The sequence below is a fragment of the Oncorhynchus gorbuscha genome, linkage group LG05 (assembly GCF_021184085.1).
Source record: "Oncorhynchus gorbuscha isolate QuinsamMale2020 ecotype Even-year linkage group LG05, OgorEven_v1.0, whole genome shotgun sequence".
In the NCBI taxonomy this organism is placed as follows: domain Eukaryota; kingdom Metazoa; phylum Chordata; class Actinopteri; order Salmoniformes; family Salmonidae; genus Oncorhynchus; species Oncorhynchus gorbuscha.
The window spans coordinates 78490276-78517975 of NC_060177.1; the positions used below are offsets into that span (position 1 = coordinate 78490276).

Consider the following 27700-nt stretch of genomic DNA (forward strand, 5'->3'; position numbering starts at 1 on the left):
TACAAAGGAAAACTAATTTTATTGTATAAATGACAAAATTATGGATTGCTCATTCACAATTTAATATCAGTGAGAGTGCAAAAACAGTTCCCTTCAAGTAATCAGTCAAGTCAACCTGAGCGAGTCTAAAACAGTTTATACAGGTAGTCACTCGCACAGCTAACGCAGAGCAAACCAGAGTTACATTAAGAGAACAGTTTTATAGATACACAGTACAAGAATCAAATGCCTCACAAACAAGTTTAGTTAAGCACTGGTGAAAAACATACAAATGATTAACCCCAAATGAGCTCTGTCTCCAACACTGAGGGTACCAGTGAGTGAAATGCAGAGTTAAAAAATCTGATGCTGCATCTTTCATTTACAACCCCATTGAGATCATTATACCATTGAATCCATTACCAAATCCTTCCAATAAAGTAATTAGCTTTTGTTTGTTTTTCTGTCAAGAAATCACACTGTGACAACTCTATACAAGAGATAATGTACATGAGAGACAAAATGCACAATTATGTGTTTAGTCAAGATCTGTTACATCTGTTGTTGTGATAAGACCCTGGCAAGATAGTAAAGATAGTAAGACAATTCTTATGGGAGAGCGGTCTGTATGAAGAAACAAGGCAATCCCAACATTTTAGTGATAAAATAATGAATCACACACAACTGTCTCTCTGTACACATCTCTTACACTTATTATGAGCTATGCAACACATAAAAGACGACCATCATTAGAAAATACAAGAAAACGCTAGCAAATGAAGTAACAATGGAAAAAAAACATACATCACACACTTGCATAAGTTCAGTTAATGTTTAAATGTCCCTGGTGCAAGAGGAAATTAGAAAAACAATACAACACAAAAAGTGATAATTCAGTCAACAGAAACAAACCACATTACGCTGTTACATTCAATATCTCTGTTTCGCCTACGGTCTTCTCAGGAGAGTCTGTTGTTGAGCTAATAAAGCCTCCTGGTCCAGGTTTGCATCCCAAATGGCACTTTATTCCCTATATAGTGCACTATTTTTGACAGGAGCCCTATGGATAGTAGTGCACTATAGTAGTACACTATATAGGGAATAAGGTGCCATTTGGGATTCATAAAAACAAAAACAAAACCCAAGGCTCCTCTACCACCCCACTTTGTGCCTGGCCTTGGCCCAGCTCCAGCCCTAGAATGGGTCTCTCCTCTCCATCAGTCCAGGTCCAGGATCTGTTCAGCTAGGACGTCCATGGCAGCTGAGGCCTTAGATGTGCCTGGCCCAGAGTCAACAAACATCTGGGGGATCTCACTGCCAAAGTAGATCTTACTGTTAGCTGCTATGGCCTGGAACTTCATCAGCTGCAGGTACTCTGGCGTCAGCTTCAACTGGGAGGCAGAGAGAGATAGGAAAAGGAAAGATGAGGGGAAAGAGAGAGGAGAGGGGGAGAGAGAGGAAGAGGGGGCAGAGTGAGAGAAAGAGGGGCGAGACAGGGCATTGATGGATTCCTGGCTGTAGTGTGATGTTAGATTGTAGCCTGAGGGGCAGTGGGTTCTCTCTGACTGTTCCAGCTGCTCCCAATTCACTCCCTTCTACCTTCCCTTGGCTCTAACCCTCGGATATTTGTAGATCTGCATGGAGGAAGCAATATAGTGGGATTATGTAGACCCTTCAGATCTGCAAACATGGAAGGGTTAGGGCCAAGGGGAACCTTCTGTCTCCTCTCAATATGCTCCTCTCACCTTATTGGCCTCAGCAGCTCTTTGTGCTGTGTAGAACTCTGCATCGGCCCTGGCTCTCATCTTGGCCAGGAAAGCTCTGTCTGCAACCCAGGGGTTAGAGGTCAGAGACAAAGAGGAGTGGGTCAGAGAAGAGGCATCAGCAGGGCTATAAAGTGTAGAAAACAAATGTAGAAAAGAAGAATCCCTTGGGCTTTGGGAAATGCCAACACTAGTTCAAATGGAAACTGTCTGAGGAGACAGGAGGGAGCAGGAATATGTCTCAATTCAGGGGTTCTTAAACTTTTTCAGCTCGAGACCCAATGAGCAATTGACCGTCCTACCATGACCCAAATTGTCCTCATTCCAAGATGGCGTAGCAGTCAGACGTCTTTGTCCTTCGTCTTGTCGTGTCCCATGTATATCTTTTTTCTTCGCATATCTTTTTTATATTTTTCTAAACCTCAACTTCAAAATACTCTCCTGCAACCCACTTCAGCCAATGTGGTGTGGATCTGTTTTTTCTAAAGTATTTTTATTTACCTCGAACCGAATCCCCCAACATAAACTAGCCAGCTCACTAGCTACTAGCGGTCATCAGCTAACCTTTAGCTCGGAAAACTCTCGCCAGTTTGTACAACGCGACTCAAAACCGGACCAATTTTCTCTCCATATCCCCGGATTCCTACCGCAAGCTCTGAACCTTTTCACCTAGATCATAGCAGCTAGCTAGCTGCAATCCGAGTGACAATTCCTGGCTAACGTCTGTCCCGAATCAAGCACCAATTAGCCTGGAGCTAGCCCATGCTAGGCCCATTCTCCCAGCTAGCTGAAGAGGCCCATCAGCCAATCCTGGGCTACAATACCCGGACCCCTTCCACTGCCGGTACGGGGCACGGAACCCCACCGATCCTTCACGACTGGACTACCGATGTAACCTGCTCGAGGAAGTACTCAACTGCCCCTACGTTACGACATCCCCGAATGCCTATCTGTTAGCCGCGGCCCGCTAGCTGTCTAGAGCATATTGGACTGTTAGCTGAATAGATCCATAGGCCAATTTTTTCGCCACTATACTTATTTTGCCAATTGGACTTGGACCCCTCTACTACTCGGAACCCTATCACGACTGGTCTATCAACGTCACCGCACGAGGAGGCTAAAACAGACTTTCCTCCGTCGCGACGTCCCTCTAAGGTCCTTCTGCTAGCCCCGGCCTGCTAGCTGTCTGAATCGCCGTGTCTCCAGTCAGCCCAACCACTCACTAGACCCCTATGCTCACTCGGCTACGCATGCCTCTCCCTAATATTAACATGCCTTGTCCATTACTGTCCTGGTTAGTGATTACTGTCGTATTTCACTGTAGAGCCTCTAGCCCTGCTCAATATGCCTTAACCAACCATGTAGTTCCACCTCCCACATATGCGGTGACATCACCTGGTTTAAATGTCTCTAGAGACAATATCTCTCTCATCATTACTCAATGCCTAGGTTTACCTCCAATGTCCCCAGAAACCTGCTCCTTTTACTCTCTGTTCCGAATGTACTAGACGGCCAGTTCTGATAGCCCTTAGCCGTACCCTTATCCTACTCCTCCTCTGTTCCTCTGGTGATGTAGAGGTTAATCCAGGCCCTGCAGTGACTAGCTCCACTCCTACTCCCCAGGTGCTCTCATCTGTTGACTTCTGTAACCGTAAAAGCCGTGGTTTCATGCATGTTAACATTAGAAGCCTCCGCTCTAAGTTTGCTTTATTCACTGCTTTAGCACACTCTGCCAACCCGGATGGCCTAGCCGTGTCTGAATCCTGGTTTAGGAAGACCACCAAAAACCCTGAAATTTCCATCCCTAACTGTAATATTTCCCGACAAGATAGAACTGCCAAAGGGGGCGGTGTTGCAATCTACTGCAGAGAGAGTAAGACAGAACTCCACAGGCTATCGAGATTTGTGCCCAAACAATTTGAGCTTCTACTTTTAAAAATCCACCTTTCCAGAAACAAATCTCTCACCATTGCTGCTTGCTATAGACCACCCTCTGCCCCCAACTGTGCCCTGGACACCATATGTGAATTGATTGCCCCCCATCTATCTTCATAGCTCGTGCTGCTAAGTGACCTAAACTTTCATGAAATCACAAGTGCAATAAATCAAAATAAAGCTTAACTTGTTGTTAATCCAGCCAAGATGTCAGATTTCAAAAAGGCTTTACAGCAAAAGCAAACCATGCGATTATCTGAGGACAGCGTCCAGCACACAAATGCATAACAAATCATTTTCAACCAGGGAGTTCAGACACGAAAGTCAGAAATAGCGATATAATATATGCCTTACTTTGAAGATCTTGTTCTGTTGGCACTCCAAAAGGTCTCAGTTACATTAAAAATGGTCCTTTTGTTCGATAAATTTCTTCTTTATATCCATAAAAACTCAGTTTAGATGGAGCTCTTCTGTCAATAATCCACTCGGTTTCCATTGGACAAAATGCATACAAAATGAATCCCAAACATTACCAATAAACTTATCCAAACAAGTCAATCAATGTTAATAATCCATCCTTAGGTACCCTAATATGCAAATAAACAGTCAAATTTAAGACTGAGAATCATTATTTTCTTTACCGGAGATAAACAAAAAGAACGCGCTCTCTTGGCCATACGCATGGAAGAACTACAGCCAAAATGGGAGCCCTTAGAAAAACTACTTCTTCTCCCTCATTTTTCCAAAAACCAGCCTGACACTCTAGACTGTTGACATCTAGTGGAAGCCCTAGGAACTGCAATCGGGTACGAAATCAGTGGTAGGGGGTGGTTTGTCCTCTGGGTTTCACCTGCCATTTCAGTTCTGTTATACTCACAGAAACTTGAGTGGTTTCTATCCAAATCTACCAATTACAGTGGGGCAAAAAAGTATTTAGTCAGCCACCAATTGTGCAAGTTCTCCCACTTAAAAAGATGAGAGAGTCCTGTTATTTTCATCATCGGTACACTTAAACTATGACAGACAAAATGAGGGAAAAAATGTCCAGAAAATCATGTTGTAGGATTTTTAATGAATTAATTTGCAAATTATGGTGGAAAATAAGTATTTGGTCAATAACAAAAGTTTAATCTCAATACTTTGTTATATACCCTTTGTTGGCAATGACAGAGGTCAAACATTTTCTGTAAGTCTTCACAAGGTTTTCACACACTGTTGCTGGTATTTTGGCCCATTCCTCCATGCAGATCTCCTCTAGAGCAGTGATGTTTTGGGGCTGTTGCTGGGCGACACAGACTTTCAACTCCCTCCAAAGATTTTCTATGGGGTTGAGATCTGGAGACTGGCTAGGCCACTCCAGGACCTTGAAATGCTTCTTACGAAGCCACTCCTTCGTTGCCCAGGCGGTGTGTTTGGGATCATTGTCATGCTGAAAGACCCAGCCACGTTTCATCTTCAATGCCCTTGCTGATGGTAGGTTTTGTTACTTTGGTCCCAGCTCTCTGCAGGTCATTCACTAGGTCCCCCGGTGTGGTTCTGGAATTTTTGCTCACCGTTCTTGTGACCATGGTGCTTGCCTACGGAGCTGTGAGGGGAACGGCACCTCAGTACCTCCAGGCTCTGATCAGGCCCTACACCTAAACAAGGGCACTGCGTTCATCCACCTCTGGCCTGCTCGCCTCCCTACCACTGAGGAAGTACAGCTCCCGCTCAGCCCAGTCAAAACTGTTCGCTGCTCTGGCCCCCCCAATGGTGGAACAAACTCCCTCACGACGCCAGGACAGTGGAGTCAATCACCACCTTCCGGAGACACCTGAAACCCCACCTCTTGAAGGAATACCTAGGATAGGATAAGTAATCCCTCTCACCCCCCCCCCTTTAAGATTTAGATGCACTATTGTAAAGTGACTGTTCCACTGGATGTCATAAGGTGAATGCACCAATTTGTAAGTCGCTGGATAAGAGCGTCTGCTAAATGACTTAAATGTAAATGTAAATCATTTTGACCCCACGGGGTGAAATCTTGCGTGGAGCCCCAGATTGAGGGAGATTTTAAGTGGTCTTGTATGTCTTCCATTTCTTAATAATTGCTCCCACAGTTGATTTCTTCAAACCAAGCTGCTTACCTAAATGACTTAAATGTAAATGTAAATGTACCTATTTCAGATTCAGTCTTCCCAGCCTGGTGCAGGTCTACAATTTTGTTTCTGGTGTCCTTTGACAGCTCTTTGGTCTTGGCCATAGTGGAGTTTGGATTGTGACCGTTTGAGGTTGTGGACAGGTGTCTTTTATACTGATAACAAGTTCAAACAGGTGCCATTAATACAGGTAACGAGTGGAGGACAGAGGAGCCTCTTAAAGAATTAGTTACAGGTCTGTGAGAGCCTCATCTTTTTAAGTGGGAGAACTTGCACAATTGGTGGCTGACTAAATACTTTTTTTGCCCCACTGTATATGCATATGCTAGCTTCTGGGCCTGAGTAGCAGGCAGTTTACTTTGGGCATGCTTTTCATCAGTTAACACTCCAGCCATCCTACAATCTAAGCTTGATGCCCTCAATCTCACACAAATGATAAATGAACCCACCAGGTACAACCCCAAATCCTGAAACACGGGCACCCTCACTTGCCCTCCAAAGAAACCTCTGCTGTTTTCAACCAAGATCTCAGCGATCACTGCCTCATTTCCTGCATCCGTAATGGGTCTACAGTCAAACGAACACCTCTCACCACTGTCAAACGCTCCCTAAAACACTTCAGCGAGCAGGCCTTTCTAATCGACCTGGCCCGGGTATCCTGGAAGGATATTGACCTCACCCTGTCAGTAGAGGATGCCTGGTTATTCTTTAAAAGTGCCTTCCTCACCATCTTAAATAAGCATGCCCCATTCAAAAAATGTTGAACCAGGAACAGATATAGCCTTTGGTTCTCTCCAGACCTGAGTGCCCTTGACCAGCACGAAAACATCCTGTGGCGTTCTGCATTAGCATCGAATTGCCCCCGTGATATGCAACTTTTCAGGGAAGTTAGGAACCAATATAAACAGGCAGTTGGAAAGCTAAGGCTAGCTTTTAGAAGCAGACATTTGTATCCTGTAGCACAAACTCAAAAAAGTTGTGTGACATTGTAAAGTCTATGGAGAATAAAAGCACCTCCTCCCAGCTGCCCACTGCACTGAGGCTAGGAAACACTGTCACCACTGATAAATTCACTATAATTGAGAATAAGCATTTTTCTACGGCTGGCCATGCTTTCCACCTGGCTACACCTACCCAATCAACAGCCCTGCCTGCTCCACAGCAACTCGCCCAAGCCTCCCCATTTCTCCTTCACCCAAATCCAGATAGCTGATGTTCTGAAAGAGCTGCAAAATCTGGACCCCTACAAATCAGCCGGGCTAGACAATCTGCACCCTCTCCTTCTAAAATGATCTGTCGAAATTGTTGCAACCCCTATTACTAGTCTGTTCAACCTCTCTTTCGTATCGTCTGAGATTCCCAAAGATTGGGAAGCAGCTGCGGTCATCCCCCTCTTCGAAGGGGGAGACACTCTAGACCCAAACTGCTACAGACCTATATCTATCCAATCCTGTCTTTCTAAGGTCTTCGAAAGCCAAGTTAACAAACAGATCACCGACCATTTCGAATCCCACCGTACCTTCTCCGTTATGCAATCTGGTATCAGAGCTGGTCATGGGTGCACCTTAGCCACACTCAAGGTCCTAAATGATATCATAACTGCCATCGATAAGAGACATTACTGTGCAGCCGTAATCGTCGACCTGGCCAAGGCTTTCAACTCCGTCAATCATCACATTCTTATTGGCAGAATCAACAGCCTTGGTTTCTCAAATGACTGCCTCGCCTGGTTCACCAACTACTTCTCAGATAGAGTTCAGTGTGTCAAATCGGAGGGCCTGTTGTCCGGACCTCTGGCAGTCTATGGGGGTTCCACAGGGTTAAACTCTCTTCTTTGTATACATCAATGATGTCGCTCTTGCTGCTGGTGATTCTCTGATCCACCTCTACACAGACGACACCATTCTGTATACCTCTGGCCCTTCTTTGGACACTGTGTTAACTAACCTCCAGACGAGCTTCAATGCCATATAATTAACTCTCCTTCTGTGGCCTCCAACTGCTCTTAAATGCAAGTAAAACTAAATGCATGCTCTTCAACCGATCGCTGCCCGCACGTCCAGCATCACTACTCTGGATGGTTCTGACTTAGAATATGTGGACAACTACAAATACCGAGGTGTCTGGTTAAACTGTAAACTCTCCTTCCAGACTCCTCTGGCCCTCGCTTCATACTCGTCGCCAAACCTACTGGTTCTAGGTCATCTCAGGTCGTCTCTGCTAGGTAAAGCCCCGCCTTATCTCTGCTCACTGGTCACCATAGCAGCACCCACCCGTAGCACGCACTCCAGCAGGTATATCTCACTGGTCACCCCCATAGCCAGTTCTTCCTTTGGCTGCCTTTCCTTCCAGTTCTCTGCTGCCAATGACTGGAATGAACTGAAAAAAATGACTGAAGCTGGAGACTCATATCTCCCTCACAAGCTTTAAGCACCAGCTGTCAGGGCAGCTCACAGATCGCTGCACCTGTAAATAGCCCATCCAACTACCTCATCCCCATACTTTATTTATCTACTTTGTACCCCAGTATCTGTACTTGCACATTCATCTTCTGCACATCTACCACTCCAGTGTTTAATTGCTATATTGTAATTACTTTGTCACCATAGCCTATATATTGCCTCACCCCCATTATCCTACCTCATTTGCACACACTGTATATAGACTTTTTCTACTGTATTATTGACTATGTTTGTTTATTCCATGTGTCGAACTGCTTTGCTTTATCTAGGACAGGTCTCAGTTGTAAATGAGAACTTGTTCTCAACTAGCGTACCTGTTTAAATAAAGGTGAAATAAAAATAAAAAATTAAGAAGAACTATTGTGTAATTATAGATGTATTCTCCTAACTCACGACCCACCTTTTACATGCCCAGGTCCCACTTTGGGTCCCGACCCATAGTATAAGAAACCCTGTTTAAATGTATTTCACCTAAGCTCTGAGCTTCCACACTCAGTCAGTCAGTCAGTCCTCGAGGAACTGCTTTTTCTACCATCATGACTCAGAGCCAGAGCCAAGGACAACAATGTAGAGCATCCTAAAACCCCCGTTGTATAAGCACACTATTTCACTGGCCAGTGGCCTAATGATAAATTTACAGGTACTATAATTTTGCCAGATATACACACCTTCAATTTCAGAGATCGTTTTCTCTGTTTCTTTCTCCATGACTTTCTGGCTAAACTTGATTTCCGCCACTTGAGCCACCTTCTCTGCCTCTGTAGAGCACATGGAGACAGGAAATTAACCTTCTGGGATTTTAGCGAGAAAACTGTCTGAATCCCTGTTAATAATTATAATTTGTTTATAAAATGTCAGTGTTATTGTAATTGTCAGTTTAATATCTTGTCAGTGTAAATATAAGGTTATAGTGCGTTAGTGTCACCCATGACTCACCAATCACAGCCCTCTTTCGCTCTGTCTCCGCCTCCTTCTCCACCACCTTCTGAGTCTGAGCAGAAATCAGCAGCTTTGTCTTCTCGGCCTCCCTAAACCCACACACAAACAGAGATTACAGCGCGTGCCAACAGCCGGTTAACATCTTTCTCCAGTCCCACAACATGCAGTGGTTCTATAATTTCCTAGAATATCCTATCCTAGGAAATATCCTAACCTTCTTTAGTGATAAGTATGGTGACTTTTGTGCAACAACATGTTAACTCAACACCATGAATAAACAGCATCAAACATTCCATCACTAAAGTCTTCCAGATGTAAGTGGTGAGCAGACAGAAAGATGAACCAGCAGAGACAGTTCCACTTACTTTGGGTCTGCATCCCTACTCCCTATGTAGTGCACTGGTCAAAAGTAGTGCACTATTTAGGGAATACGGTGCAATTTGTGACATAGCCTAGGTCCGGGGAGAACATATATGGGTGATTCTACAGAAGTGGTGTAAATTGCTGTCTCACCCCCCCCCCCCAAAAACCTATAAAATGCATATGTTCTAATGCAAGGCAATAACAAACATATTGTTAAATTAATATAGTACAAAGGTATTGTTCATACATCTATTTCAATTGAAAGGTGGCTGTCCCAAACCATGACTACTAAACTTTAGCAATAAATGATTTGTATAATGTTCTTAACACTTATTTCAATAGAACATACTGAGTTCTGTTATTACACTGAAAGATACTGATCTAATTGGTAGTTTAAACATCTTTCTCTGAAAAATGCTGCACCACTTTTGACATCACTACAAAAACACACGCTAAAAGATTGTAGAATGTGCCTTAAGCTACCACCCTACAAATAGTACAAAAGTATGTGGACATGCTCCTCAAACACCTCATTCCAAATTCATGGGCATTAATATGGAGTTGGTCCCACTGTTGCTATAACAGCCTCCACTCTTCAGGGAAGGCTTTCCACTAGATGTTGGAACATTGCTGCAGGGACTTGCTTCCATTCAACCACAAGAGCATTAGTGAGGTTGGGCGATAAGGCCTGGCCCTCAGTCGGCGTTCCAATTCTTCCCAAAGGTGTTCGATGGGGTTGAGATCAGGTCTCTGTGCAGGCCAGTCAAGTTCTTCCACACCGATCTCGACAAACCACTTCTGTATGAATCTCACTTTGTGCACGGGGGCATTGGCATACTGAAACAGGAAAAGGGCTTCCCCAAACTGTTGCCACAAAGCTGTAAGTTCAGAATTGTGTAGAGGACTACCATGTGGGTAGTGGAAAAGTGGAAAAGTGCTCATAATATATGCCTACCAGAGTGGCCTACCATCAGAAACAATGGAGAAAAATGCATCCCATAACATTTTAACAGCTCAAAATTGATAAGGCACTCGCACATCTGAGCTACCTTTTTTGCAGGTGCATGGTAACAGTTGGATAAGGTGATAAAAACGAGAAGGAACCTGCACACTGCTCTTGATAGTATCAATGATCTTTAATAAGCTTTACGTATCGGCCTCAAGGCCTTCGTCATTCAGCCTACAGTAGCAGCCAATGTGTGGTGTTAAATGCCTTACATTCCATGAGACTTTTGGGGAAAAAAAACATGCAGAGCTTGACATTAACCTATTTATCTACTTGTCCTTCAGGGCTCATATTTCTTCTGAGTGGCAGTCCGAGGGGAGCTGCACACAGCTTAGAGGGAACATTTCCTCCACCCATAGGAATCCCCACCCGGTTGACTACTTTTAAATGGTGGAAGCGCTCAATGATAATGTCTATACCAAAATTAGTTGTTTCCATCTAGAATCATTTATTTATCTCTATGATTGACACGACACCGAAACGCTTGTTATTTTGTCAAAATAAAGATTGGTAAAGTGAAAATTTAAACATCTATCAACAAGTTTTAGATTCATACAATCAACATTGAACATTTTCCAGAGAAAAGTATATATTTCTCTAAATTCAATTTAAAGGTTTTAAAAATCAGGTAAAAACAAAAAAATTGTATGCAAATACAATTTAAGGTTGGGAATTCAGGTAAATATTTAAATATGCAATACAAACAGTGTGTGAGTAGTATACACACGGGCCACAAACACACAAATAAAGGCACAGTACAACAGTGGTGTGCAGAACGGCATCTCGGAACACACAACTCGTCGATCCTTGTCACGGATCGGCTATTGCAGCAGACGCCCACACCGGGTTCCACTCTTATCGAGAAGTCTCCAGTGGGCACGCAATCACCTACACTGGACAATTGAGAAGTGGAAAAACATTGCCAGGTTCGATGAATTCTGTCTCATGTTGCATCATGCAGTTGGCCGTCCATGGACCCATCCTGCATGGTGTCAACGGTACAGGCTGATGGCAGTGGTGTTATGCCGTCAAATCTGAAGCAACTGTGTGATGCCATCGCGTCAGCATGTACCAACACCCCTGTGGAACGTTTCAAACTTGTAGAATCCATGCCCCGAAAAATTCACGCTGTTCTGGAGGCAAAGGGGGGGTCCGATCCGGTACTAGATGGGTGTACATAATAAACATTTAAACAGGCCGCTGAGTGTATGTCTACCAGACATATGTTGGAAGACGTGTGCTGAAAGTTTGGGAGAAATATTCTTTCCAACCCCCAATTTTTACCGCTTCTGTAGAACGACCCATATAAAGAACACACAGCAGGGGTTGGGGGTTCAGGGAACATGGAAAGTTTCAGTGTTCTACAGCCAAATGTTCTACTCACATCATCTCATAGTTCCTGCGAATGCTCTCAGGGATGTTGGGCTTCGTGACCCGGACCGCCTGTGGTAACGATTGCCAAACCACAAGTATGAAAAAGAGGGGAGACTTGAGATTATATCAAACATTCTTTTACTGTGGTAATAAGATGAATTATCATTACCAGATGATCATCTAGGCTAAGTTCCAATTGGCACTATATTGCCATTGTAGTGCACTACCTTTGAAGGGAATACATAGGGTGCCATTTGGGAGACAGCCTTGTAAAAACGAACACAATCGTCCTCCCCAAACTCCCTCTAAAGTGAACTGTACTGTAGTGTTATTATTTCCTGGTAGAACCTACAGTTGTTATTGTAGTTTCTTCTAGAGGATTTATGGGAACAACCAGCTGAGTTTTTTTTACCCAGTGGGACATTAACCCTTATTTTTACTTTTTAGCTTGAGCCTCAAATGAGCAACAAAACCAAACATCTCAGCTCTACAGGAATAGAAAGAAAAGACTGAAAGCATCTTAGCTCTAACAAGAATAGAGAGAAAATAGTAAAATCAAATGCTTTACAGGAATGAGCAGAGTTGGGGAAGGAAATTATTATTTCTCTCCGCGTCTGCCAGAATCTCGCTCTCCTTTTTGTCTGCCTGTATTTTCCCATGGTTCTCCAGTCCAGAAATTGCAACTATGGATGTGACAAATGTAACATTTTTCTTAATTAGTCTGACAACAAAAAATTCCCAAAATGAAAATTAGACAGTCAGGGAGAATGGTAAATTCCCAAAACAATGAATTTAGAAGAATATATTTTGTTATTGTGTTTGAGCAAATTAGCCATTGCAAAATGATTAGAATTGCAGGAAACCTTCTCTAAAACAGAGTCATGATGTGGCCCTTTCTAGGTATAGATCTGGCTTACCCCTCTCTCACTTTCTCCTACACCCAGGCTCTGTTATCTCAGGTCGTAAATTCCTGGCGGAGACTCTCTCCTCCTGGCCACGCAGTATGGAGAGAGAGGGTTTCACAGTAGAACTTCTACTACATCACAGAATTTGAGAACTGAACAATATCCATATTTTGGATATTGTTTAAACGGTCGGTGGAGAAGCCAGCTACGACACTGTCCGTTTTATTTCATGTTTGTGACCTCATGAAAAACAATATAGCCACATTACCCTAACTCTGTTTATACAGGTTCCTCAGTTAAGATATTTGCATCAAATTCTTGTATAAAATGAATGAGTAAAGATGAAACTATTTGTGAAATGATGTGATGTTAAACCTTTAACGGGAGAGAATTGTATTCCATTTAATGTTTAACTAAGTCATTGGCCTGCCCCGTGAGCACAGACATGATCTGGCATCATGGAACAACCCTTTCCTATCGTTACGAATAAAACCCCCTCCAGAGGAAATCATCTTCAGACCACGCATACCTCGGTGCAAGCTGAGGTGGCACAGGTTTGAGTACCAAGACTAAGCAAACCCACAGCGTAAGATGTGATTGCGAATAGTTATTGAATTCCTAACCATACCCCGTGGAGCATTGGCTACACGGCTAGAAATGGTTCATCTGAGACTATCGATCCCTACAGAATAAGAGCAAATCTTAGATACTAATTACTAGTCTGCAGCTAGAAATTATGTAAACCTGGGATGTGAATACCGACATCCGCCGAAATATATATTCTATGAGAACATTTCTAAATGGTACTCTGAAGTATCCATTCTAACCACGAAAGACTTTGATCTTCAGGGAAAGAGAGACTCGGATGAACTTTACAGCAGACAGACCGGATTTCAATAGAGATCACGACACATAGGCGTAAATATATATTGATTTCAATTACAGTCCACCTGACTGTGCTGCTGCTCCAGTTTCAACTGTTCTGCCTTATTATTATTCAACCATGCTGGTCATTTATGAACATTTGAACATCTTGGTCATGTTCTGTTATAATCTCTACCCCGCACAGCCAGAAGAGGACTGGCCACCCCACATAGCCTGGTTCCTCTCTAGGTTTCTTCCTAGGTTTTGGCCTTTCTAGGGAGTTTTTCCTAGCCACCGTGCTTTTACACCTGCATTGTTTGCCGTTTGGGGTTTTAGGCTGGGTTTCTGTACAGCACTTTGAGATATCAGCTGATGTACGAAGGGCTATATAAATAAATTTGATTTGAATTATTCCCGAATTAGGGAGTGTTCATGTGCAAAGGATTAGCATTTCAATTAATATAGTTATCAACTGTGTGTAGTGATCCTTTTGTCTTTCCCGCTCTCAGTCCACACCCACTTCTCTTTATCCACCAAGCCGTCATATCGGCTTAGCCCACTAAGGAATCTTCCTATCATTTGTTAGTAATATATCTGTTTGTTTATGCATTTCTGTGATTATTTAGATAGTTAGTAAATAAATGGTTATGCTAATTGGTGTATGAATGATTCATAGTAAAGGCTGGGTTTGTGCAGATAACCAACAATTTACGACATTTGGAATGAGACTGACGTGAAGTAAAGAATAATGAATTAATAGAAGATTAATTGATCAGATATTAAAATATCTGAAGAGTTATATTCGGAAAATTATAACTTTGTTCTGAAGATTTTCTTTGGTGCCCCGACTTCCTAGTTAATTACATTTACATGATTAGTTTAATCACAAATAATAATTACAGAGAATTGATTTGATAAAATAATATTCTTCACTTTTAATGATGCCAAAGACACGACAACAACATTTTCTCTCAGCTGCATGGCAAAATGTGCAGGATTGCACAAGATTTGCTATAAAACTGCAAAAATGTTTCACAGCTGCATGGAGAAATTTGAAGAATTGCACAAAAGTGGCTTGAAAATGTAAACCTTTCTCTACACCGCCAAAATGTGGGCCTCTAGAGTTTTCTGAAATTAAGCTGTGCCAGTGGGCTGACCCTGCCACGCCCCCCCGGTACACCCACCACCTAAGCCCCTTTTTGATCCAGAAAAAAAAAACACTCCTTTACAGTCCATACAGGAGCTTGTTGCAGCCCACTCATCACCTGACATTCATCATCACAATATCAGATTTTTGGCATGGCTAAATTTCAGATAAAATGTTGTGTGGCCTCAGTCGAGCAGTGAATTCAACTACAAAGAACAGGGAGATTTTCCAATGCCTTGCAAAGAAGGTCATCTATTGGTAGATGGGTAAAAATAAAAATAAAAACAGACATTGAATATCCCTTTAAGCATGGTGAAGTTATTAATTACACTTTGGATGGTGTATCAATAGTCACTTCAAAGACACAGGCGCCCTTCCTAACTCAGTTGCCGGAGAGGAAGGAAACCGCTCAGGGATTTCACAATGAGGCCAATGGTTACTTTAAAACAGTTAGAGTTTAATGGCTGTGACAGGAGAAAACTGAGGATGGCTCAACAACATTGTAGTTATTTCACAATACTAACCTTAATGACAGAGTGAAAAGAAGGAAGCCTGTACAGAATACAAATATTACAAAACATGCATCCTGTTTGCAATAAGGCACTAAAGTAAACCTTCAAAATATGTGGCAAAGAAATGAACATTATGTCTTGAACACAAAGCTGTATGTTTCGGGTAAATCCAACACAACACATCACTGAGTCCCACGCTTCGTATTTTCAACTATGGTGGTGGCTGCATCATGCTATGGTTTTGCTGGTCATCGGCAGGGACTAGGGTGTTTTTTTAAGGTAAAAAGAAATGGAATAGAGCTAAGCACAGGTAAAATCCGTGAGGAAAACCTGGTTCAGTCTGCTTTCCAACCGCCACTGGGAGACAAATTCACTTTTCAGCTGAACAATAACCTAAATTACAAGGCCAAATATACACTGTAGTTGCTTACCAAGACCATGTTGAATGTTCTTGAGTGGCCTAGTTACTGTTTTGACTTAAAATCAGCTTGAGGATTTATGGCAAGACTTGAAAATGGCTGTCTAGCAATGATCAGCAAATAACTTAACAGAGCTTGAAGAATTTATATTTGACAAATGTTAGAATTTTTGAGTGTATTTTGTGTAGATTGTTGACAAAATTACAATGAAATATTTTAATCACACCTTGTAACAACAAAATGTGGAAAAAAGTCAAGGTGGTGAATACTTTCTGAAGGCACTATAAATATATTTAAATAAACATGGATTAATTAACAATATTTGTACTGGTATGCAAGAATTCCCTAAGACTAGTTTCTCCTGCCTCCCATGTCTCTCCCTCACGCCTCCCATGTCTCTCCCTCACGCCTCCCATGTCTCTCCCTCACGCCTCCCATGTCTCTCCCTCACGCCTCCCATGTCTCTCCCTCACGCCTCCCATGTCTCTCCCTCACGCCTCCCATGTCTCTCCCTCACGCCTCCCATGTCTCTCCCTCACGCCTCCCATGTCTCTCTCTCCCAGTCAGTTTCAGTACCTGTATGATCAGTCCAGGAGCCATGCTGGTCAGATCTTCTTGTAAGGTCAGCTTCAGGTTCTCATCTATCTGGTCTGAGGACACACACACACACACAACAGGGTTAGAGGATATACCATGGAGACAGAGGCTGCCATTTGTGATACCCACTATAGCATGTGTAGGTTGTAAATCCATAACAGAGCTAACTGGCTAGCTACTGGATGTCATAAGGTGAATGCACCAATTTGTAAGTCGCTCTGGATAAGAGCGTCTGCTAAATGACTTAAATGTAAATGTACTACTGTTAGCTAGCCAGATAGCCAGGAAGAATTGTTACCTAGCTACCCATGAAGAATTGACAGCTGCCTTGGATACCATTGGTTTTAGATCATTTTTGACTGTTATACTATCTAGTTAGTGACATTATTCAGATTCACATATCTAGCTGATAATTATGAAGTAAAATGTTTGCTTTGTGTATATCTCATTTTGTCTCTATTGCCATTGTCCTGTCTAGAAGAAGGAAGGTTCAGTGAATGGGTAAGTCAATAGGGCTAACTGGCTAGCGACCCACAAAGAATTGTTAGCTAGCTACCCACAAATAATTTACATCTACCTTGGATAACATTGGGGAGATGCAGCGTGAGGTAATACAGTAGGGGAGTGTGAGTGCTTCTCAAATTAAATGTTTTATGCGTTCTCCACAACCTCGTCCTCACAAGTAACTCAACAGAATGTCCTCGGAGAATGCACTTAGAGCATGGTAGTATGCATATTGAGAAACACCCTTTAAACCCCTTTAACAAATATTCTAGAACTGCCTATAGTTTACACTTACCGAACAAGCCGATGTAGACCTCCTGAAGAGAATGGACGCTGCAGAACTGGTTGAGCTCATGGTGAACCTTATTGAATATTAGGGCCTTGTCGTAATCCGCTGTGAAGTTCTTCACTATATCATACACTGTAGAGGAGAGAACAAAGAGTTGCTGTGAAGTTCCTCATTATATCATACACGGCAGAGAGCAGAGAAAGAAGTGTGGCTACATTAAGTAAGTAATAGTGGCTACCGTAAATAACCCACTGTGTACACAGTGTTTGAATAAACGCTGTTTCAACATAATTTGTCAACGTTTTGTGACGTGGAATCAACGTGTAAAATACATTGGATTTGAAAAAAGTAATCATCCAGTACCCCCTTTCATCTCATTTCAACCAGTGTTGAGGGACATCCTTTATTTCTGGCTAATATTTATTAGGTACACAATATTTATTAGGTACCCTTCACGAAAATGGTATTCTCCTACAGACAGTGGGTCACGTGGCCGTGGCTTGCTGTATAAAGCAGACCAACAGGCATACAGGCATTCCGTTACTGTTTGACTGAAAGTTAGAATGGGCAAAACTAGTGACCGAAGTGACTTTGAGCATTGTATTATCGCCGGTGCCAGGCTCGCCGGCTTCAGTATCTCAGAAACGTCCGGCATCCTGGGCTTTTCACGCACAACAGTGTCTAAAGGTTTACCGAGAATGGCGCGACAAAAAACATCCAGCCGGAGAATGGCAAGAATTGTGTAAGCTAACAGGCGGGCCCACAAACAGACAAATAATGGTGCAGTGCAACAGTGGTGTGCAGAACGGCATCTCGGAATGCACAACTTGTCAGTCCTTGTCACGGATGGGCTATTGCAGCAGATTTGACCACACTGGGTTCCACCCAATCAGCTAAAAACAAGAAGAAGCGGCTCCAGTGGGCATGTGATCACCAACACCGGACAACAGGTTCCTGTTTGCGTTACGTCTCTTGATACCAATTCAGCAACATTTCCATGGCCCAAAGAATTCAGGCTGGTGGGTCCAACTCGGTACTAGATGGGTGTACCTAATAAACTGAGTATACATGCCCCCATATAGATGATCCTTATTTTTGGGGGGACCTAGAATGCAGACTGGCTGGGATGAGTGACTTTCCCATTCAAAATCGGAGGAGTCTTTAAAATCAGGTTCTTGATCCCATTCTGGACCGCAGTATCCCATCTCTTTCCCACCCATGTAGGTCAGTTGGGGTATTAGATAGAGCCTTACAGAGCCTGTTTGGTTGACGTGTAGAGAACATTCAAACCAACAAGAGGCTACACACTTTTACTCCACCCCACATGTTTATTCTAAGATTGACTATTTCCTCATTTCTAGCACTTTCCGCTCCTCCACCCTCTCATGCATAATTGGGAGCATAATGGTATCTGATCATGCTGATGTATATACAGTGCAATCGGAAAGTATTAAGATCCCTTCGCTTTTTCAACATGTTGTTACGTTACAGCCTTATTCTAAAATAGATAAAATAATTTTTTACCCTCATCAATCTACACACAACACCCCATAATGACAGCGCTAAAACAGGTTTAGACATTTTTGCAAAACCTTATTTCATACGTTTTCAGACCCTTTGCTATGAGACTCGAAATTCCTATTCGGCACCTCCATACATTAGAGGTCCCGATGAGCTTGTACATTTTAATTTAGATGTTTTTGGATGTACATAGCGGCTGTAACAGGGGTAAATTAGATAGTTGCTCAGCAAACTCACATCAACTGAATACAGGTGTCTAGTTCTGTGAAGTAATGTCAGGTGTTATTTACTCTCCTTTTTGAACCACAGAAAACAGTATGCACAGAGAATTCACCAACCGTCTGCAGTCCACATTGCCTACGGCTTATGTAAGATTCTACACAAAATGTACAATGAGTCCAAGTGTATTTGGAAAGTATTCAGACCCCTTGACTTTGTCCACATTTTATTTCATTAGCCTTATTCCAATATGGATTATATGAAACAAATTCAAATCAATCAATCTACACACAATACCCCATATTGACGAAACAAAACAAGGTTTTTAGAAATGTTTGCAAATGTATGAAAAATAAAAAACAGAAATACCTTATTTACATACGTATACAGAACCTTTGCTATGAAACTCAGGTGCATCCTGTTTCCATTGATCATCCTTGAAATGTTTCCACAACTTGTTTGTAGTCCATCTGTGGTAAATTCAATTGATTGGAAATGATTTGGAAAGGCCCACACCTGTCTATATAAAAGGTCCCAAAATTGACAGTGCATGTCAGTGAAAAGAAAAACAAGCCACGAGGATGTCAGTAGAGCTCTGAGACAGGATTGTGTCGAAGTACAGATCTGGGGAAGGGTACAAAACATTTCTGCAGCATTGAAGGTCCCCAAGAACACAGTGGCCTCCATCATTCTTAAATGGAAGAAGTTTGGAACCATCAAGACTCTGCCTAGAGCTGGCCGCCCGGACAAACTGAGCGAACTGGGGAGAAAGGCCTTGGTCAGTGAGGTGACCAAGAACCCGATGGTCACTCTGACAGAGCTCCAGAGTTCCTCTGTGGAAATGGGAGAAACTTCCAGAAGGACAACAATCTCTGCAGCACTCCACCAATCAGGCCTTTATGGTTGAGTGGCCAGACGGAAGCCACTCCTCAGTAAAAGGCACATGACAGGACTCTCTGACCATGAGAAACACGATTCTTTGGTCTAATTAAACCATGAATAAACTCTTTGGCCTGAATGCCAAATGTCATGCCTGGAAGGAACCTGGCACGATCCCTATGGTGAAGTATGGTGGTGGCAGCATCATACTGTGGGATGTTTTTCAGCAGCAAGGACTGGGAGACTAGTCAGGATTGAGGGAAAATTCAACGGAGCAAAGTAGAGAGAGATCCTTGATGAAAACCTGCTCCAGAGCACACACCTTAAGTACACAGCCAAAACAATGCAGGAGTGGGTTCGGGACAAGTCTCAATGTCCTTGAGTGGCCCAGCCAGAGCCCGGCTTGAACCCGATCGAACATCTCTGGAGACCTGAAAATAACCGTGCAACGATGCTCCCCATCCAACCTTACAGCGCTTGAGCAAGAGGATCTGCAGAGAAGGGGAGAAACTCCACAAATACAGGTGTGCCAAGCTTGTAGCATCATACTCAAGAAGAATTGAGGCTGTAATCGCTGCCAAAGGTGCTTCAACAAAGTACTCAGTAAAGGGCCTGAATACTTATGAAAATGTGATATTTTAAATTTAATTTTTAAAATAAATTTGCAAAATATTCTCAAACCTGTTTTTGCTTTGTCATTATGGTGTTGTGAGACATTTCAAGCCAAGAAATTGCAAGATACAGCTTTTGATTGCTGCTAGATAAACCTAGTGTACAGTTCTGACTGCCTGCCTGGTGGTCGACCTGCCTATACTGTGCCGCTCCCCTCTCTCTCTCCGTCCCTAGCGAGCTAGTTTCTTTCTGTTGCAAAAATACTGAGTCTAATTAATCGATTCCTACTTCATTGTCGTTAACTTTGAAAAAATGTCAGAGAAAGGCAAGCGACAGCAGCGAAGTCCTTATGGCAACACTAAGAAGTTAAATGCAAACTTTGCGAGGTGGAATTGAGGTACAGTAATGGTAGTATAGGTGCAATGCTTAACCATCTGAAAGGGACGCACCATTAGACCCAAACCGTTTCTTGCAGCGGCATTGTGAATTCACGTGGAATTTTGTGAAATGTTCGTATCTTTTTAATGGGAAAAAAAATGGCCGTTAAAATGTTAAGAAGAATTGTCCATTTGTCACATCCCTAGTGCATTTTCATTTGTCCATGGTTGATTCGACCTTTGGAATTTTAAAGTAGTCACTATTAGCCCTATGAATAGGATGCCAAATTCATGATATTAAAAATAAACTTTTACTTTGGGATATTGTCTTGTATACACACACATTATTCATAATATACAGTATGTATATACTATCCGAGCAGAAGATACAGTATATCCACTTCAAATGTTGATATTTGGTTGCGTTCACAATTCAATATCCAATATGTCACTTCTGAATCTCAACCAAAAATCTAAGTTAAAGAATAGCACTAAATCAAATCCAATTTTAAATGCACTTCAAATAAAGTTTGATTTAGTCCTATTCTTCAACTCTGATATTTGGTTGAGATGGAGACGAGAATCCAACATATTAATAACTTGTAGATTACATTTTTAAATCAACCAACCATCATCATATACAAGGCAATAGCCAAAAGGTAAAAGTGTATTAATATAATGAACTTGGCATCCTAGTTATAGGATTAATGGTAACTACTTCTAAACTTCCAGAGATCCAATGAACCATGAATGAATGATAGTATACCTAGCTACACAATTAAATTATGTTGTCCTTTTCTGGGCAAATTAGATGTCAAAGTAGCCTACATAAAGACCATCTGTCTGCATTGACCATGCAGACTGAACGAAAGTGTCTCATGGATAAGCAACAATAAATGCGCTCCTTGAGTGACCGGGTGGGACTAAGTCTGTGTGGAAAGCGGCGTGGAGAGAGAGCGATGACTCAAGTAGCGGAGTAAACTATAGAAATGGACTTTACACACAGCGTATCACATTTAACAAGCCAAACATTCAAATACCGTTATAGAAGGTAAAGTAAAAACCCAAACTGGTCCGCGCATCAATACAGCTATATAGTCAAATACGGTATACAGCAAAGCCCTATTTCACTAACAGAAAAAGTGATTCACTAAAGAGTTGTTTTATTTGACTAAAACAGTTAAAATTTCAATGAAGAGTTATATCTCAAAATCAAATCATTTCTGGTAACAATTAAGGACCTTACTGTGATCGTTTTCAATTAAAATTGTAAAATGGACACAAAAACAGAAGCTATCTGCATTTATGTCAAAATTTAGTTATCGACGCCAGCTTCGAATGCCGATAGATAGGCCTTGGTTCTCTCGCCCCCCCCTCATCAGTTATGTTTCCTTGAGAGACATCTCTTGTTTTGTATCGTTCTATGTTCTTTAATATTAAACTCACTAACTGCCCCTGCTTGCTGACTCCGTGTCGACGTTACCGAACACTGCCTCACTGAATGGAAGCAGCAGTTAATCAGGACTTGTCCCAGATGGTCAACGAACAGGGACAACCACGTCGCCAACACTACGACCAGCTGGCACATCTGGGGATGCCTATGGATGAGGCCTTCCGCGTTCTTCAACGTCTCTAAATTTCCCGAGGGCATCAACCCAGTGAGCACCCCAGCCCATCCAACCGTCCGCCCAGGTCAGCGATGTCTGTTTGTCCCTCCCGGACAAATATGACGGGACTCCTTCCAAATGCCGTGGCTTCCTGCTACAGTGCTCCCTCTTTCACTCATCAGATGGGAGCCCCCACCACAGAGAGGTCCAAGGTTGCCACGGTTATTTCCCCGCTGACCAAACAGGCATTGGAGTGGGCTACGGCCTTCTGGGAGAGAGGCGGAGCTGGGTTCCTATGGGTGGGGTTCATGGCTCTGTTCAGGGGGGTCTTCGACCATCCACCGGAGGGCAGAGAGGGGGGGTGAGCATCTACAGCAGAATGGCCAGACCACGGCGGAGTAGGCACTTATCTTTCGGACAGTGGCAGCATCCATGGCTCCTCAATCTATTCAGAAGAGGATTGCGCGAAGAGGTCCAGACGGAGTTGGTGTGCCGACAATCTAACCTTGGACACACTCATCTCGATGGCCATCCGTCTGGATAACCTTCTTCGGGAGCGTCGGCACCCCAATCGCCTCTCTCCCTCCTTCGTTGACTGTCAAGAGCCTGAAACCATGGAGGTAGGGGCCACACACCTCCCCGCATCTGAGCGACGCCATCGGAGACAGTTAGGGCTCTATCCCCATTGCGGCTAGGAGGGGCACCAGCTTCAACGGTGTGTTCTTAACTGACTTGCCTGGTTAAATAAAGGTTTACAAAATAAAAATCCCTCGCCGCTGGACATCCAGGTATCACCCGCACCACTCAATCCCTTTCTGAGAAATACTGGTGACTCACTTTGGCCCAGGATATTGCACACTATGTCAACTCATGTTCAGTATGTACTCAATCTAAATCTTCCCGACACACTCCAGCAGGAAAGTTCCTTCCCTCTCCTGTGCCTCAGCATCCCTGGTCTCGTCTGTCCATTGATTTTGTCACTGATCTCCCCTCCGCTGATGGTTTCACTCCCATTTTGGTGGTTGTGGACAGATTCTTCAAATCATGCCGTTTTATCCCTCTCTCTGGTCTCCCTACCGCTCTCCAGGTCGCTGAGGCACTGTTCCAGCAGGTCTTCCGGCACTATGGCCTTCTGGAGGATATCGTCTCCTATCATGGCCCCCAATTCACATCATGTGTATGAAGGCCTTCATGGAGAAGCGGATCGCCACCGCAGTGAGGCTCCCGTGTTCCATCCTGGTGATTACGTCTGGCTCTCCACCAGGAACCTTCCGCTCTGCCTACCCTGTAAGAAGTGGAGTCCCCAGTTTGTGGGGCTGTTCAAGGTCCTCGGAAGGGTCAATGAGGTAACTTAGATTACTACTCCCATCTAACTACCGGATCTCACCATCTTTTCATGTTTCCCTCCTCAGGCTCCTAGTCCCCTGGCTGATGACATCCCCCACGACACCCCTCGGTCTCCCTTGGACATTGAGGGGAGCCCCGTCTATGCCCTCAAATCACTCCTGGACTAACAACACCGTGGGGGTCGGCTCCAGTACCTGGTGGACTGGGAAGTGTGCGGTCCGGAGAAGCTGCCAGGACTGGTGGTAAGTAGACCGGCGACGTTGAGCGCCGGAGACGTGGAGCGGGAGTAGACGTGACAGTTCCCCATCTCCGGCGCTCACTAACCACCGGTCCTGGCAACCCATCTTTACGCACACCTGCATCTCATCATCAGTCACACCTCATTCTGCTATTGATTTGCTATTGATTGGGAGTCCCATAGGGCAGCGCACAATTGGCCCACCATCATCAGGGTTTGGCCAGTGTAGGCCGTCATTGTAAATAAGAATTTGTTCTTAACCGACTTGCCTAGTTAAATAAAAAATAAAAATAAGATCAGTTTTGAGTTGTGGTGAGAGAGATTAAACTTGAGCACATAGTAAAATTGAAATAAAACTGTTTTATTTTATTTTTTAAAAATCTGCTCCACCTTTTGATTTATTGGCAAATGACTTTACCTGCTGAGGGTACGAGGTAGTTCACCACTTCTATCCGGTCAAAGTAAATCATCACTCCACCACTGAAATAAATAAAAACAGAATGTGTAACAACACATATATGCAATAAATCCACAAGAATGGAGATAAAAGTAGCCGGTATTGTTTTGCATCCATCAAGTTTATTTTGGGAAGAGATAGACAGACAACCCTACCCTGTTCCACACGGTACATTCTTCACTTCATCTGTCTGTAGAGTGGTCTACAAAGATAGAAATAAAGAAAGGCATTCAACATTCAAAAAGCCATTACTTCCACAGGGCTCAATTTGAATAAAACCCTCATTGTATTATTTACACAGTAGTTCCTTTTCCAAGGTCAAATAACTTCACAGACTGGTCTTGGGCACAGTATAAAAACCTACATGTAAACTTCCCTCACATGTATACTGTCACTTTCAGAAAAAGTGTGTGGGCTTGGGCGATGTTTGTAAACAAACACACAAAGACACTACTTAGCATAAACTTTGAAGTCCAGCCTCAGTCTTTGTACAACTACATTTGAACCTAAACGCCTCACTCCCAGTCAGACCAGCCATGCCGAGGGCCTGTTCCCGAGAAGGGTCTGTTGTCTCACCTGCACAGACTTGAAATGAGTGATGAAGGGCATCATGAGGTGGAAGCCAGGGCTACTGGTGGTGGTCAGGAGAGCTCCTCCTCTGTGGAACACACACATGATCACATCACAAGGAAATGAAAAGAATCACATCAGACAAAAATGTCAATAAAAATTGTTCTGATGTAGTATGCAACCACAATTGCAAATGTTAGTTGTAAATGTGAGAGGAGACTGGAGAATTTGCTGGACTGATCTTAAGTTCAACACAAAATAATCTTAGCCCTGTTTCTATATCACACTACAGATATCATCTTAGTTTAGCACTGGTATGAAGTATGTGTGCTGTGCACTGCAAGGTGAACTGATGCATGCCTCCAGAAACCAAAATGCATTAATAGACAGTAAGCCTCACAGTAGACATAACAATGACTAGCCTAATATCTAACTGACCTGTAGTAAACTCCAGTGTGTCCCTCTTCAATCTTGTGCACAGAAGAGAAGAGAGCTGCACCTCAATTGCACAGATTATTGAGGCTATGGCACCCAACTGTGCCATCCTGGGAAGAAGGACAAACGATGAGTTTCAAAAGGATCAACATACACAATGTTGGACATAGGGGACAGATGAATGAAATAAGCCTATAAGCCTAGCCTATATAACAAGTAGGCTAGAATAAGGCTTTCATAACAATCTAATTGTAGCAAATAGAGTTACCTTGCAAGCTCTGGATATTAGCTAGAACAGTTGAATAGAATCAACCAGTGCCTTCTATACTAAACAAAAATATAAAACACACCATGTAAAGTGTTAGTCCCATATTTCATGAGGTGATAGAAGAACTCAGAAATGTTCCATACGCACAAAGCTTATTTCTCATAAATATTGTGCACCTGTTAGTGAGCATTTCTCCTTTGCCAAGATAATCCATCCACATGACAGGTATGGGATATCAACAAGCTGATTAAACAGCATGTTCATTACACAGGTGCACCTTGTGCTGTTGACAATAAAATACCACCCTAAAATGTGCAGTTGTGTCACAGAGCACAATGCCACAGATGTCTCACGCCAGCCCACGACCTCTAACATCTGAGACCAGCCACTTGGACAGCTGATGAAACTGTGTGTTTGCACAACCAAATAATTTCTGCACAAACTGTCTCAGGGTAGCTCAGCTGCGTGCTGGACGTCCTTACTAGTATCTTGACCTGACTGCAGTTCGGCCTTGTAAATCCCAGTTTCAACTGTACTGGGCAAATAGCAGACATTATGTATGACATCATGTGGGCAAGATGTTTGCTAAGGTCAACATTGTGAACAGAGTTCCCCATGGTGGCGGTGGGATTATGGTATGGGCAGGCATAAGCTAAAGACAACGAACACAAATGCATTTTATTGATGGCAATTAGAATGCACAGAGATACTGTGACAAGATCCTGAGGGCCATTGTGGTGCCACTCATCCACCGCTATCACCTCATGTTTCAGCATGATAATGCCCCATGTTGCAAGGATCTGTACACAATTCCTGGAAACTGAAAATGTCCCAGTTCATGGCCATACTCACCAGACATGTCACCCATTGATCATGTAGACGATACTCTAGATTGATGTGTATGACAGCGTGTTCTACTTCCAGACATTATCTAGGAACTTCGCACAGCCATTAAAGAGGAGTGGGACAACATTCCACAGGCCACAATCAACAGCCTGATCAACTCTATGCGAAGGAGATCTGTCGCGCTGCATGAGGCAAATGCTGGGATGTGTCACGCTGCATGAGGCAAATGGTCAAACCAGATACTGACTGGTTTTCTGATCCACTCCCCTACTTTAAAAAAAGAAGATATCTGTGACCAACAGATGCATATCTGTATTCCCAGTCATGTGAAATCCATAGATTAGCCCGTAATTAATTTATGATTCCTTAGATGAACTGTAACTATTTGAAATGGTTGCATGTTGCGTTTATATTTTTGTTCAGTGTATTTCGAAATAAGCTATAGCCATTTAAACATTAGGTCGGAATCAATCACAGGTATTAACAACATATGTGATATCCAGGCACAGGGCAGGCATATTGTTGTCAAGCTAAACTCCTCTGTCAGGAAGAAGAAGCTTAGCTGAGACATCAACAAGGACTGACCTTGTAGCGTTATAAGAGGATTGTCCAAGACAGGGCGTGATAAAAAAACCTCTCCCGGCTGCCTTACCTCATAACAATCCTAACAACTGCAGCCAGCTCAAACTTCCTAACTTAGTGTGTAGTTAGCTATACAATACCTCCAAATAAGACCGCTAAACAAACCTCAAGTCAAGCAATGACAGGAAGCAGACTTTTGATACAAGGAGGTCGTGAACCTTTTTGTTGCACGTGTAGGATCAGTATCTTTGGTTCCACTTTCTAACATGGAGGAGTTGATTAGCTTTGAGTTGACCGAATACTGACAGCAAACCATGAATCGCCCAGTATTGGACGTACTCATACACCCCTCTCCAACGAGAGAAGACTGAATAAGCCAACTACGTAACAAGCAACCGTTTTGGCTTTTTAGCAAGCTATGCTAGCTACTTTAGCTACCTAGCTAGCTAACGTTAACCTAGGCTACGCTCGATTTCAAACACGGGAACGGTCACATCCACTGACACAATATTTCACTCACATTGTTGTCATTGTAGATACTTGATA

At 43.0% G+C, this 27700-nt stretch overlaps 1 pseudogene; it reads right to left on the reverse strand.

The window, feature by feature from the left end:
- On the reverse strand, positions 1-27700 carry LOC124036548 (annotated as a pseudogene).